The following is a 16,175-nucleotide window of genomic DNA, read 5'->3' as shown; positions in this document are numbered from 1 at the left end:
CAGGCGTAGTCAACGGTCACATACTCCCAGAGTAACAACATCTCCGCCTATGCACTTCAGAATTCTGCAGTTAAACTGTAATGGATTAAATGTTATTCTTATAACTTACTAGCAGACCCGGCAGACGTTCTGCCCTAAATTTGGCCTATCTGCATACATTTTTCCGTCTAACTCTGCCCTCGCCCTCTACACTTTTTCCTAATCTTTGTATTCACTCCTCCTTTCGTATTTTTCGCTTCTCATTCTATCTCTTTCTCATTCTTCTTCATTTCTTATTGCCAGTCCCAGAGGGTGGTATGTATTTTGTTGTTGGATTTTAGGTACAATTGCGGTTGCATGCTCTCTTAAATGAAGATCCTGATTGAACGTCACACCCACATTTTCCTCGATTTGGACAATTGAGTTAATTGCTAATTAAGTTTTAATTGTTCTACAGTCGAATAGTCGAGGAAACGATATTGACGGAATTTGTCCCATAAAAAAATAATCGTGACATCAATTAATTCTTATTCACAAAATAGATTATCTGATTATGTCGCTATCTCCGTATTAAATATAATATGCAACTTTTTTACTTTCACCAACGATATGCATATGCGATAGATGCTTAGACTCACCAGTTAAATGTTAGTATAAGATCACCATCTGCAATTTTCTCTTGTACAGAGTAACTAATAGCTTCCGCCGCCTTTCCCAACTGATTTTCTATGTACGTATCAATAAACCGCCATACATTCTCTTTCAACTGTAAGTACAAGTATAATAATGACATTATACTAATAAAAATAGATACGTAAACTTACATCAGATTCCGATTGATGAGTTGGCACATAGTGTACTTATTTCATTTCATTTCATTTATTTATTACGGCAAAAAAGCCTAATTCATAAATTAAATTATATTACAATTTACTATCTTATTGCTAAGGTTTTACAATATTCATAAAGTTTTGCTTTAAAAGCCCCGATTTCATTACAACTTTTTATATCTATAGGCAGTTCATTGAAACTTTTTAGACCTTTATAAAAAATAGTTTGCTGATCTATTTCAGTTCTGAATAAAGGCAGTTTGAAATTGTGTTTATTCCTTGTATTAATGTTATGTGTTTGCTTAACTAATACTACGTTTTTACTTAGATATTCAGGTACATTTTCACTTTTAATATTAAATATATACTTCATAGCGTTAAAAAAAATCTTTTGCTTTACACTTAACCAGTTCAAACTTCTCAGCATATCAGCCGTACGAGTATCTCTAGGTTTTTTAAGAATAAATCTCATACATCTGTTTTGCATCTTTTGAAGTTTATCTATTTCTTTGTCTGACACAATGAATAGAATAGATGGGCAGTTTACAAAGTGCGGTTCTATAATGGACTTATATATAATTATTTTGTACTTTTTTTGAATATATTTGGATGTTCTCTGCATAACCCCAATTTTTTTCGCAATTTTCTGGACTGTGTAGTTTATATGTTCTTCAAACTTGAGTTTGTTATCAATTATAATTCCCAAATATTTTATACTGTCAACTTTTTGTATGCTTTCATCATTTATTTTTAAACCAATTATATCCTCATTAACGTTCCTCCTTGTTATTATCATAAATTTCGTTTTATTTATATTAAGTTTCAGTCTATTTCCGCACAACCATTTATACAGGTTATTCAGTTCATGTTGTATTTTAGAAAGTGCAGAATTAATATTATTCTCACTAATCATTATTAATGCATCATCAGCGAATAGTTTAATTTCACAACCTTCAATAGCGTTAACTATATCATTAATATAAATTAAGAACAGTATCGGTGCCAAAACTGAGCCTTGTGGTAACCCTATGGGTACTTCTAATTCATCAGACATCACGGTATTTATAACCGTTTTCTGTCTCCTCTGCTTCAAATAGCTGCGAAACCAGTCAAGTTCTATACCAGTTATACCAATACGTTCCATTTTTTTGATTAAGATCTCCCTATCCACTGTTTCAAAAGCTCGTTTGAGGTCTAGGAAGACTGAAACAACCACTTTTTTTTTTATTTAACTCTTCTTTCCAGTCATGTATCACCAAATTAAGAGCTGTCTCACATGAATGTTTCTTTCTAAAGCCTGACTGCTGGTGGGCTAGTATATTATTATCTTCAAGGTATTTCGTTAACTGGTTCTTAACATAAGCTTCAAGTATTTTACAATCACTAGGAAGTGTGTTTATGGGTCTAAGTTCTTCAGGTTTTACTGTCTTTTTAACTTTTTCCACTGGTATCACCGTTGACGTTTTCCACTTTTCTGGTACAAGACCCTCTTCTAGGCTGTTATTGATTATTTGTGCGTAGAAATATCCTGTATACGATATACAGTCTTTAAGTACTCCATCAGATATAAGTTTTCTACCGCCTATTTTATATTTGAACTCTTTCAGAATATTAATAACTTCATCTGTTGTTATTTTGGCAAACTTTAATCTAGAATTGACTTGTACATCACTTAGTGCTATACGGCAAGGTTCTATGATGTTATTAATTTCTATTACGCTATTTATAAAGAACCTATTTAGACCATTTGCCAGCTCAGTTTCATTTTCTACCATCATACCATCTATTATCGCCTTTTTAATCCCTTCGTTATCTCTCGTTAAGCAAACCGCTTGCTTAAGATGTTTCCACATTTCTCTGGCGTTATTTTCATTCATTTCGACTTTATTTTCCATATATTTAACTTTCTTTATTTTTACTAGCTTTTTGTAGATACGATTTATATTTTTATATTCGTTCCAATCACCTATTTGTATCGCAAGCTTATAATTATTATATTTGCATTTATTGATTTGCGCCAGTTCTCTGTCGTACCATTTATTCATAAGCTTGATATGAACTTCTTTTTCATACGTTAAACTTTCCATAGCTTGCATTATTATGTTGTTCACTAATTCGACTTTCTCATCAATTAGTAGGTTTTCATTTATGTTGAAGTTACATGATCTCAGGATGCTTATTAAGATTTCACTATTATATTTATCCCAAGCTGTGATTTTCTTGGTCATTCTCATCTGGTATGATTTAGACGTTTTAATATTGAACATTATTGTTTCGTGATCTGAAATTTTGTATGCAGGCAAATTATTGCACTGTATTTCATCTGAATTTGAATATAATAAATCAATTTTAGATGCACTTGCATCTGTAATTCGAGTATTAAATTCTACTTTTTGGGTCATACCCATCACAGAAAATATCTCATTCAATTTTGTACTATATGTTGATATGTAGTTCATGTTTATATTAAAATCCCCGATTAGTATATTACATTTACTTCTTTCAAATTTATCGATTAAAATTTCATTTAGGTACTCGATAAACGCTGCATCACTTGTGCTTGGTGAATGATACAGAACCCCTATTTGCCACTTTTTATCGACCTTTTTCAATTTTATTATAATGCACCATAAGTTCATATTGACACTAGCATTATAAATTACATTTATCTCCACTGTCCTATGAACATACACTAGTACTCCTCCTGTATGCCTGCTGTGCGAGTCGCATCTAACCATATTATACGATGCTATTTCTAATTCGCTGTCTTCAACATCTTTCGTTGTACACGTTTCCGAACATAATATGATACTTGGTGTATGTACTTCAGCCAACACTTCCAGTTCACATTTGTTTGATACTATGCTGTTAATATTCAAGTATATGCACTTAAGTTCATTGTGTCTAGTCTGCAGTCTTTCTTTGTATCGAATTTTCTTCAGCGGTATCTCATTGAATTGTGGCGGGCTTACCAGTGCGTCGGGTGTTCGCTGCTAGTATCCTAGCCTTTGTTTTTTTGCATTCAAGTGCTTTAGGTAGACTGGGCACTGTCTGCTATTGCACGAGTGATTGACATCTAGTCCTAGATTTAACTTCTCATTTGCCTTTATGCAGTTTATACACTTGTTTGCTGGTTGTTCATTACATTCAATGGTCTTATGCTTACCCAAGCATTTGGTACAAACTTCCTCGTTTTTGCATTCAGTCGCCTTGTGATTGTATCCTCTGCATTTGAAACACGTTGTCACATCAACGCCATCGTAAACTTTGCACCTTTCCCATCCTACGTTGAGCTTATCCAATTTTAAAGCATTAGTAAACATTTCCTCGTCCACCTCCAATATTGCGTTGTAATAGTTTTTGTTGCTAGTTTTAACATTATATTGCTTAATAATTTTTATTTCACCCTGTTCTAGGCATTTGTTTTGCTTTCTTAGACACTCGATCAGGTCATCTCTATTCTTTTCAAACTGCATGCCTGTTATAAATAATTTTGGTTTATAGTCACGTGGTATCTTTATTTCATATTCATCACTTATTTTTTTATCCATAATTTGTTTAATCTTATTTCTTTCATCTTCATTAATACTATCGATCACCATAATACCATTATGGCCCGCTTTAATGTCTGTTATCTTTAGCTCGTTAGGGTTAATTTTATTATTTAGATCTTGCCTTGTTCTTTCACTAGTTTGTTTTGCCTTCGGTTTAACAATAATAGGAGCCCGTTTCTTAAGCTCTGGAACGGCCCTAGCTGTGTTTTTATTTTCACCCGTTCTTAGAATATTTGCATATGTTTGTTGTGGTACCCCATCGTTTTTCTCCTTTACTATTGTTTTTATTTCACTACAAAATTTCTCATTCTCCCTCCCCACTACTTCAGCTTGATTTTTTATTTTCTCTGCTATCTCCCGCACTTTCCTAATTTCAGCTGCATTTTTAATATACATTTCTTGATGCATTTTTAAGGTCGCCAAACGTTCATTGTATTTTTCCTCCATTGTTTTCATTAACGCCCGCATCTCTTTTTGGTTGGTTTTTAAAGCTTCTTCAAATTCGTTTTTGTATTCTTTTAAATAGCCACTGTTCCTATTAACACTCTCTTGCATGTCTCGCAATACCAGATCAATATTATGTATGTATGTAATACACTCTTCGCAAATAAAATTCACCATTAGATGTGTTCCTATTACAGTAGCTTTATAGCTATCCAAGCCGGAACATTTTGCTGCCGAGTGGTATACTTTCGCACACACACCCACACATCTAATTCCCGTCTCCCCGCGAATTGCAAGTTTGCACTTGTCACACTTATTTTCGCTTTCAGATATATTGCCTTTGCTATCGTTTTCACTATGCCGTTTTCGTTTTGTGTTAATTTGTAATTATATATGCATATGTATGCGTTTCTATTCGCTAGACTTGAGTCACTTCATCACCGGTAGAAAATTATTAAATATTTATATGGTATTTCACTAGGTTTTGAATCGTTATTGATATTAGATTTTGTTAAAATAAAAGTTAACTGATCTTCTTACAGAGTCTCTATCTCACATATTTGTCACTTTTAATAATTATTCAAAGGGTTTCACCATTTTTGCAAACAAAATTCAACGAGCGATCTTTTCAATACAATAATGGTAGAAGCTACGGAAACTCATTGCGGTGCATATTTTGGTGTTGAACCAAAGTTATAAAGCGAAATAGATGAATATCGAAAAAACGACTAGACACTCGACTCATGTAAAAAACCATAGGAATTTAATATTTCGCAATATCCAAATCGAAGTAGAGCTAGCCACACATGGCCATCCACAATGAGTTGGCAGCTGTGTTAATATAGGTATGCTTAATATGCTTGTATGCATTTCTTACAGATACTGCAAGCGAACGACAATTTTATAAATGTTCAACACATTTTGTTCTTATGAATGCGTGTTCTTTACTCTAGCAGACCTTATAATGATGATTAGTTCTTATACTATATCGATCACAAAAAATTGTGTAGGCAGCTACATACCTTTTTTTGATTTCGAATTCAAAACTCATTGCGAGTATAATATGGCGGTATGGTCCATAAGGTTTAATGTGCTCATGCTAATCTTTCCCGAGATGGTCGGGCTAGTACCTTAATTATGCTTTATTACCGGAACGTACCGGATTTGTATTCGGCAAAGGACCATCAGCATCGATAAAACTCCTCAAAACCTTCGAGGAGTGCCTTTATCGTCCTGTACGCTTTCTTTTGTCTCTGATTGACGGCGTAATACAGGGCCTGATTTATACTTACATTCTAGTTGTGTTTATGTTTTACATTGGACATCTAAGGAGACTGAATCCGCTTTACTTGAGCTCATTTGGATTTATCTGCGTTTTTCAGCTGGGAAGAGCTAGCTTCAAAGCAAAGTGAACGTTGGATAGCTGATCAGGAAGAAGAGTTTGAAGATTCGCTAGGGAATGTAGTAAATCTTAAAACATATGAAGATTTAAAACGTCAAGTATTGTAGTGCATTTAAGATTTAACTTTAATGATTTTGGTTTTGTGTAATTTTAATTAAATTGCCCTAAATTTAGTTTCAATCCTAAGGTATCCAAGCAGGTAAGTGGTAGAAGTGTTGCGTTCCTTTCTGCTTTCTCTTTGAACACATTGCATATCCCAGGGAAATCCTACAATGAAAAGCATTAGACTTTGCCATAAATGCTAATATTCACTATTTCATACCCGATAATGTGAACTGTGGCTAAAGCGTACAAACGCCTCTTGCCTTGTATTGAGAACAATTCTAAACTGTGCCCCTTTTGGTTATTTATTTAACTTTTTTAAACGTTCAGACAATTTATACAGAGGCCCGTAGGTGCTCTTCAAAATCAATAAAGAACTTATCATATAAAAGTACTGGCTCCATATCCAATTGGTGTTGAACTTCAATCGTAGGCTGAAGTTGTTTGATTACGAATGTATAATATCGCTTAGACTTAATTCGTCTTGATAAAAATGCAAGCACACTGCTTGTAAATCATTACGCTGTTGTATGTCTCGGGCTGTGCTGAGTGAGGATTCATATCAAAAATACGTAGTACAAGAACTTTTTCTTTTTAATTATAGTCAAGGTATGTTTGCAAATCCCTTAACACACCAGATTAATCGAGATCTGGCGCTCTATACAAAGAACTCTGAACTTTTGTATGTCATTAAATTTATAACCGTGTACAGTAGCTTAAAATAATACAAATGCTTCACGAACTCACATTTAATATAACAATATAAAAAAACACACACAACTGAAGCGTCATTAAAGATGACATTGTCATTTCGATGACAGTATGAAATGTTACCCAACAAGCAAAGTAAAAGAAAAGTAAGTTTTTAAAAAGTTTACAGAAATAGGGATTAAGCTTAACGTTGGTTAGAAGCTTAAAAATGTAAGCTTACATACAATTTTAAAAGAAAGCTATACATTTGATCTTTGTTTATAAAACTAAATCATTAACAAACAGGTAATTGTTTACTTTAGCTCACAACTGCTAAAACCCGACCAAGAATATAGGGAGACGTGTCAAAAGACGCGTTTTGATCCCAGGACCACGAATCCCAGAGCGGGAAGTCAAAATTTTATTTCGTTTCGGAGATATTTCCAAACAAAATTGAAAATTTTCATGTGGTTATTATTGTTTTGATGATTTTGTAGAACCCACAAGAAAAACTGGGGGAAAAAGTGTTTTGCGGGGATATAGTTTTGGTCTCAAAACCAGTGCCGGACCAACCCAGGGTAATTTTGTATAAGCGCGACCGAAGGCCGCCAATGCAGAAAAGTGTTCTGCGCAAAAGTACTATGGACCCCACCCAGGGTTTCGGAGCGCTTCGGGGCCAAATTTCGGTTTTTTGGAAATAACTTTTGACAGAAATAAAATTTTGAATTTCCCCTCTCGGATTCGTGGTCCTGGGATCAAAATGCGTATTTTGACACCTCTCCCGATATTTTTGGTCGGGTTTTAGCAGTTGTGAGCTAAAGTAAACAATTACCAAAAAACATTCGGTCTCAACGCTTACAAAAAGATTATTGAAGAAAATTAAAATTTAGTTAATAGGGGGACTCATGAAAGCATATAAACTTATGAGGTGTAAAATTGTATCCATTTACACACGCTTTTATATGAACGCACCTAGTAATACTCTTGATAAACTTGATTGTTTATCAGCTGTATTATTGCCAAACAAAATTTTTTTGATTGTTATACAAATTAAAAAATGCCAAGATTAAGTGAAAAATCAAAACTAAAACGCCTATACTTGCTGATGTTGGAGATTTCTGATGAAAATGCCTGCTGTAATGTCTGCAATGTTGCATTCCTTTGAATTTACCGCGTTTACACAATGAAATGTTCGCGTAAATTTATACAAATTGTGTAAATGATTTTTCATACAAAATTTGACAGCTCGTTTACGCACTAGATAAATTTATACGTTTACACATTTCATAAGGCATTTATACGATTACATGAGTCTCCCTAATATTGAAAGCGTTTATACTCCGCTTAGTTTATAAACTTACTTCAAGTTATTTCCAAAAACATTTACAGAAATGCCTGTTGGGTAAATGTGTAGTGCAGAGCGAAAAAAGTTTGAATGAGTGGGTGAACTAGTCCACCGTCTTGAAGGGCTAGGGTTATGGCGCGTGCCAGACGTTCAATAAATGTTGATGATATTTTGGATCACAACAATTATCACACTTGTAGCATGGGATATTGATGGATCGTGATGCAGAGTCCAAAGGACATCTAGAAATTTCGAAATCCATTGCCTCCACAAATAAGTGAAATTAAGGAGTTACCTGGGGCCAGATTTTTTATACTATTCTTTGATTTTAGGGTCGTGAGAACTATGATGGAGTATGGAAAATCCTTGTGTAATTACCACGCTTGTCTGAGTGGCCCTATTGTGTTTATAAAATTTAATTATTTTCATACTTTTAACAGGTAATAAAGGCTGCAACTGTTCACTTCTTCAGAATTGCTTCGCCTAGAATTGTGTGATTGTGATGATTGCGTCACATAATTAAAAGATTATTCAAAATTAACAGTTCGCAGAGGGCGTCGGACCCTCTTTTATCAAAAAAAATATAGCCGTTAAATCCTTCTAAAGCATTCTGCCCTAACTTTCAGAGTTATAATAAAAAGATATATTTATATCTTAAGTCACAGTACTAGCCATTAAACATAAACGACAGATAACAAATGGTTATTATCATGACGCTATATATCATATATATAGTTATCAAAATGATCGTTTTATATAATTATATATATGAAAAAACATATGTGAGATGGTCATTTTCATGACACTATATATATTTTTGTTTATAAACATATGTAAGATGGTCATTTTCATGACGCTATATATGATATATACAGTTATCAATATAACCATGTTACATAATCAAATATATAATCGCAAAATCATATGTTAGATGGTCATTTCCATGACACTATATATGATATATACAGTTATCAAAGTGACCACGTTACATATTCCGTTTTTATATATATAATTTTTCAAGTCACCAAAATGACCATGTCTCATTAAAACTGATATATCTTTTAAAATACAAAAGATATATCAAAAAGGAATATAGATTAAGGATATGTGAGTGGGTTGGAACCGATTTTTTAAGAAAAAACAAGGGTGTCATCAAACTACTCACCTTACATATATATATATATATATATGTAAGGTGAGTAGTTTGATGACACCCTTGTTTTTTCTTAAAAAATCGGTTCCAACCCACTCACATATCCTTAATCTATATTCCTTTTTGATATATCTTTTGTATTTTAAAAGATATATCAGTTTTAATGAGACATGGTCATTTTGGTGACTTGAAAAATTATATATATAAAAACGGAATATGTAACGTGGTCACTTTGATAACTGTATATATCATATATAGTGTCATGGAAATGACCATCTAACATATGATTTTGCGTTTATATATTTGATTATGTAACATGGTTATATTGATAACTGTATATATCATATATAGCGTCATGAAAATGACCATCTTACATATGTTTATAAACAAAAATATATATAGTGTCATGAAAATGACCATCTCACATATGTTTTTTCATATATATAATTATGTAAAACGATCATTTTGATAACTATATATATGATATATAGCGTCATGATAATAACCATTTGTTATCTGTCGTTTATGTTTAATGGCTAGTACTGTGACTTAAGATATAAATATATCTTTTTATTATAACTCTGAAAGTTAGGGCAGAATGCTTTAGAAGGATTTAACGGCTATATTTTTTTTGATAAAAGAGGGTCCGACGCCCTCTGCGAACTGTTAATTTTGAATAATCTTTTAATTATGTGACGCAATCATCACAATCACACAATTCTAGGCGAAGCAATTCTGAAGAAGTGAACAGTTGCAGCCTTTATTACCTGTTAAAAGTATGAAAATAATTAAATTTTATAAACACAATAGGGCCACTCAGACAAGCGTGGTAATTACACAAGGATTTTCCATACTCCATCATAGTTCTCACGACCCTAAAATCAAAGAATAGTATAAAAAATCTGGCCCCAGGTAACTCCTTAATTTCACTTATTTGTGGAGGCAATGGATTTCGAAATTTCTAGATGTCCTTTGGACTCTGCATCACGATCCATCAATATCCCATGCTACAAGTGTGATAATTGTTGTGATCCAAAATATCATCAACATTTATTGAACGTCTGGCACGCGCCATAACCCTAGCCCTTCAAGACGGTGGACTAGTTCACCCACTCATTCAAACTTTTTTCGCTCTGCACTACACATTTACCCAACAGGCATTTCTGTAAATGTTTTTGGAAATAACTTGAAGTAAGTTTATAAACTAAGCGGAGTATAAACGCTTTCAATATTAGGGAGACTCATGTAATCGTATAAATGCCTTATGAAATGTGTAAACGTATAAATTTATCTAGTGCGTAAACGAGCTGTCAAATTTTGTATGAAAAATCATTTACACAATTTGTATAAATTTACGCGAACATTTCATTGTGTAAACGCGGTAAATTCAAAGGAATGCAACATTGCAGACATTACAGCAGGCATTTTCATCAGAAATCTCCAACATCAGCAAGTATAGGCGTTTTAGTTTTGATTTTTCACTTAATCTTGGCATTTTTTAATTTGTATAACAATCAAAAAAATTTTGTTTGGCAATAATACAGCTGATAAACAATCAAGTTTATCAAGAGTATTACTAGGTGCGTTCATATAAAAGCGTGTGTAAATGGATACAATTTTACACCTCATAAGTTTATATGCTTTCATGAGTCCCCCTATTAACTAAATTTTAATTTTCTTCAATAATCTTTTTGTAAGCGTTGAGACCGAATGTTTTTTGGTAATTGTTTACTTTAGCTCACAACTGCTAAAACCCGACCAAAAATATCGGGAGAGGTGTCAAAATACGCATTTTGATCCCAGGACCACGAATCCGAGAGGGGAAATTCAAAATTTTATTTCTGTCAAAAGTTATTTCCAAAAAACCGAAATTTGGCCCCGAAGCGCTCCGAAACCCTGGGTGGGGTCCATAGTACTTTTGCGCAGAACACTTTTCTGCATTGGCGGCCTTCGGTCGCGCTTATACAAAATTACCCTGGGTTGGTCCGGCACTGGTTTTGAGACCAAAACTATATCCCCGCAAAACACTTTTTCCCCCAGTTTTTCTTGTGGGTTCTACAAAATCATCAAAACAATAATAACCACATGAAAATTTTCAATTTTGTTTGGAAATATCTCCGAAACGAAATAAAATTTTGACTTCCCGCTCTGGGATTCGTGGTCCTGGGATCAAAACGCGTCTTTTGACACGTCTCCCTATATTCTTGGTCGGGTTTTAGCAGTTGTGAGCTAAAGTAAACAATTACCTGTTTGTTAATGATTTAGTTTTATAAACAAAGATCAAATGTATAGCTTTCTTTTAAAATTGTATGTAAGCTTACATTTTTAAGCTTCTAACCAACGTTAAGCTTAATCCCTATTTCTGTAAACTTTTTAAAAACTTACTTTTCTTTTACTTTGCTTGTTGGGTAACATTTCATACTGTCATCGAAATGACAATGTCATCTTTAATGACGCTTCAGTTGTGTGTGTTTTTTTATATTGTTATATTAAATGTGAGTTCGTGAAGCATTTGTATTATTTTAAGCTACTGTACACGGTTATAAATTTAATGACATACAAAAGTTCAGAGTTCTTTGTATAGAGCGCCAGATCTCGATTAATCTGGTGTGTTAAGGGATTTGCAAACATACCTTGACTATAATTAAAAAGAAAAAGTTCTTGTACTACGTATTTTTGATATGAATCCTCACTCAGCACAGCCCGAGACATACAACAGCGTAATGATTTACAAGCAGTGTGCTTGCATTTTTATCAAGACGAATTAAGTCTAAGCGATATTATACATTCGTAATCAAACAACTTCAGCCTACGATTGAAGTTCAACACCAATTGGATATGGAGCCAGTACTTTTATATGATAAGTTCTTTATTGATTTTGAAGAGCACCTACGGGCCTCTGTATAAATTGTCTGAACGTTTAAAAAAGTTAAATAAATAACCAAAAGGGGCACAGTTTAGAATTGTTCTCAATACAAGGCAAGAGGCGTTTGTACGCTTTAGCCACAGTTCACATTATCGGGTATGAAATAGTGAATATTAGCATTTATGGCAAAGTCTAATGCTTTTCATTGTAGGATTTCCCTGGGATATGCAATGTGTTCAAAGAGAAAGCAGAAAGGAACGCAACACTTCTACCACTTACCTGCTTGGATACCTTAGGATTGAAACTAAATTTAGGGCAATTTAATTAAAATTACACAAAACCAAAATCATTAAAGTTAAATCTTAAATGCACTACAATACTTGACGTTTTAAATCTTCATATGTTTTAAGATTTACTACATTCCCTAGCGAATCTTCAAACTCTTCTTCCTGATCAGCTATCCAACGTTCACTTTGCTTTGAAGCTAGCTCTTCCCAGCTGAAAAACGCAGATAAATCCAAATGAGCTCAAGTAAAGCGGATTCAGTCTCCTTAGATGTCCAATGTAAAACATAAACACAACTAGAATGTAAGCATAAATCAGGCCCTGTATTACGCCGTCAATCAGAGACAAAAGAAAGCGTACAGGACGATAAAGGCACTCCTCGAAGGTTTTGAGGAGTTTTATCGATGCTGATGATCCTTTGCCGAATACAAATCCGGTACGTTCCGGTAATAAAGCATAATTAAGGTACTAGCCCGACCATCTCGGGAAAGATTAGCATGAGCACATTAAACCTTATGGACCATACCGCCATATTATACTCGCAATGAGTTTTGAATTCGAAATCAAAAAAAGGTATGTAGCTGCCTACACAATTTTTTGTGATCGATATAGTATAAGAACTAATCATCATTATAAGGTCTGCTAGAGTAAAGAACACGCATTCATAAGAACAAAATGTGTTGAACATTTATAAAATTGTCGTTCGCTTGCAGTATCTGTAAGAAATGCATACAAGCATATTAAGCATACCTATATTAACACAGCTGCCAACTCATTGTGGATGGCCATGTGTGGCTAGCTCTACTTCGATTTGGATATTGCGAAATATTAAATTCCTATGGTTTTTTACATGAGTCGAGTGTCTAGTCGTTTTTTCGATATTCATCTATTTCGCTTTATAACTTTGGTTCAACACCAAAATATGCACCGCAATGAGTTTCCGTAGCTTCTACCATTATTGTATTGAAAAGATCGCTCGTTGAATTTTGTTTGCAAAAATGGTGAAACCCTTTGAATAATTATTAAAAGTGACAAATATGTGAGATAGAGACTCTGTAAGAAGATCAGTTAACTTTTATTTTAACAAAATCTAATATCAATAACGATTCAAAACCTAGTGAAATACCATATAAATATTTAATAATTTTCTACCGGTGATGAAGTGACTCAAGTCTAGCGAATAGAAACGCATACATATGCATATATAATTACAAATTAACACAAAACGAAAACGGCATAGTGAAAACGATAGCAAAGGCAATATGTCTGAAAGCGAAAATAAGTGTGACAAGTGCAAACTTGCAATTCGCGGGGAGACGGGAATTAGATGTGTGGGTGTGTGTGCGAAAGTATACCACTCGGCAGCAAAATGTTCCGGCTTGGATAGCTATAAAGCTACTGTAATAGGAACACATCTAATGGTGAATTTTATTTGCGAAGAGTGTATTACATACATACATAATATTGATCTGGTATTGCGAGACATGCAAGAGAGTGTTAATAGGAACAGTGGCTATTTAAAAGAATACAAAAACGAATTTGAAGAAGCTTTAAAAACCAACCAAAAAGAGATGCGGGCGTTAATGAAAACAATGGAGGAAAAATACAATGAACGTTTGGCGACCTTAAAAATGCATCAAGAAATGTATATTAAAAATGCAGCTGAAATTAAGAAAGTGCGGGAGATAGCAGAGAAAATAAAAAATCAAGCTGAAGTAGTGGGGAGGGAGAATGAGAAATTTTGTAGTGAAATAAAAACAATAGTAAAGGAGAAAAACGATGGGGTACCACAACAAACATATGCAAATATTCTAAGAACGGGTGAAAATAAAAACACAGCTAGGGCCGTTCCAGAGCTTAAGAAACGGGCTCCTATTATTGTTAAACCGAAGGCAAAACAAACTAGTGAAAGAACAAGGCAAGATCTAAATAATAAAATTAACCCTAACGAGCTAAAGATAACAGACATTAAAGCGGGCCATAATGGTATTATGGTGATCGATAGTATTAATGAAGATGAAAGAAATAAGATTAAACAAATTATGGATAAAAAAATAAGTGATGAATATGAAATAAAGATACCACGTGACTATAAACCAAAATTATTTATAACAGGCATGCAGTTTGAAAAGAATAGAGATGACCTGATCGAGTGTCTAAGAAAGCAAAACAAATGCCTAGAACAGGGTGAAATAAAAATTATTAAGCAATATAATGTTAAAACTAGCAACAAAAACTATTACAACGCAATATTGGAGGTGGACGAGGAAATGTTTACTAATGCTTTAAAATTGGATAAGCTCAACGTAGGATGGGAAAGGTGCAAAGTTTACGATGGCGTTGATGTGACAACGTGTTTCAAATGCAGAGGATACAATCACAAGGCGACTGAATGCAAAAACGAGGAAGTTTGTACCAAATGCTTGGGTAAGCATAAGACCATTGAATGTAATGAACAACCAGCAAACAAGTGTATAAACTGCATAAAGGCAAATGAGAAGTTAAATCTAGGACTAGATGTCAATCACTCGTGCAATAGCAGACAGTGCCCAGTCTACCTAAAGCACTTGAATGCAAAAAAACAAAGGCTAGGATACTAGCAGCGAACACCCGACGCACTGGTAAGCCCGCCACAATTCAATGAGATACCGCTGAAGAAAATTCGATACAAAGAAAGACTGCAGACTAGACACAATGAACTTAAGTGCATATACTTGAATATTAACAGCATAGTATCAAACAAATGTGAACTGGAAGTGTTGGCTGAAGTACATACACCAAGTATCATATTATGTTCGGAAACGTGTACAACGAAAGATGTTGAAGACAGCGAATTAGAAATAGCATCGTATAATATGGTTAGATGCGACTCGCACAGCAGGCATACAGGAGGAGTACTAGTGTATGTTCATAGGACAGTGGAGATAAATGTAATTTATAATGCTAGTGTCAATATGAACTTATGGTGCATTATAATAAAATTGAAAAAGGTCGATAAAAAGTGGCAAATAGGGGTTCTGTATCATTCACCAAGCACAAGTGATGCAGCGTTTATCGAGTACCTAAATGAAATTTTAATCGATAAATTTGAAAGAAGTAAATGTAATATACTAATCGGGGATTTTAATATAAACATGAACTACATATCAACATATAGTACAAAATTGAATGAGATATTTTCTGTGATGGGTATGACCCAAAAAGTAGAATTTAATACTCGAATTACAGATGCAAGTGCATCTAAAATTGATTTATTATATTCAAATTCAGATGAAATACAGTGCAATAATTTGCCTGCATACAAAATTTCAGATCACGAAACAATAATGTTCAATATTAAAACGTCTAAATCATACCAGATGAGAATGACCAAGAAAATCACAGCTTGGGATAAATATAATAGTGAAATCTTAATAAGCATCCTGAGATCATGTAACTTCAACATAAATGAAAACCTACTAATTGATGAGAAAGTCGAATTAGTGAACAACATAATAATGCAAGCTATGGAAAGTTTAACGTATG

The 16,175-nt window shown here is 33.7% G+C and overlaps 2 long non-coding RNA genes across 2 annotated transcripts; one reads left to right on the top strand and one right to left on the bottom strand.

Annotated features, from left to right (window-relative positions):
• Positions 1-5,625: 5,625 nt before the first annotated feature.
• Positions 5,626-7,066, bottom strand: LOC137234152 (uncharacterized). The gene is made up of 3 exons (XR_010947708.1): positions 6,532-7,066; positions 5,830-6,476; positions 5,626-5,765 (listed from the first exon to the last, which is right to left on the bottom strand). It is a non-coding gene; the product is annotated as an uncharacterized lncRNA (long non-coding RNA).
• A 4,918-nt stretch (positions 7,067-11,984) lies between these two features.
• Positions 11,985-13,422, top strand: LOC137234244 (uncharacterized). Its single transcript, XR_010947742.1, has 3 exons — positions 11,985-12,521; positions 12,577-13,223; positions 13,288-13,422. It is a non-coding gene; the product is annotated as an uncharacterized lncRNA (long non-coding RNA).
• Positions 13,423-16,175: the final 2,753 nt, after the last annotated feature.

Source organism: Eurosta solidaginis, chromosome X (assembly GCF_040869045.1).
Source record: "Eurosta solidaginis isolate ZX-2024a chromosome X, ASM4086904v1, whole genome shotgun sequence".
Lineage (NCBI taxonomy): Eukaryota > Metazoa > Arthropoda > Insecta > Diptera > Tephritidae > Eurosta > Eurosta solidaginis.
Note: the sequence above shows the minus strand (reverse complement) of the source record. Positions and strands in the feature narration are given on the sequence as shown.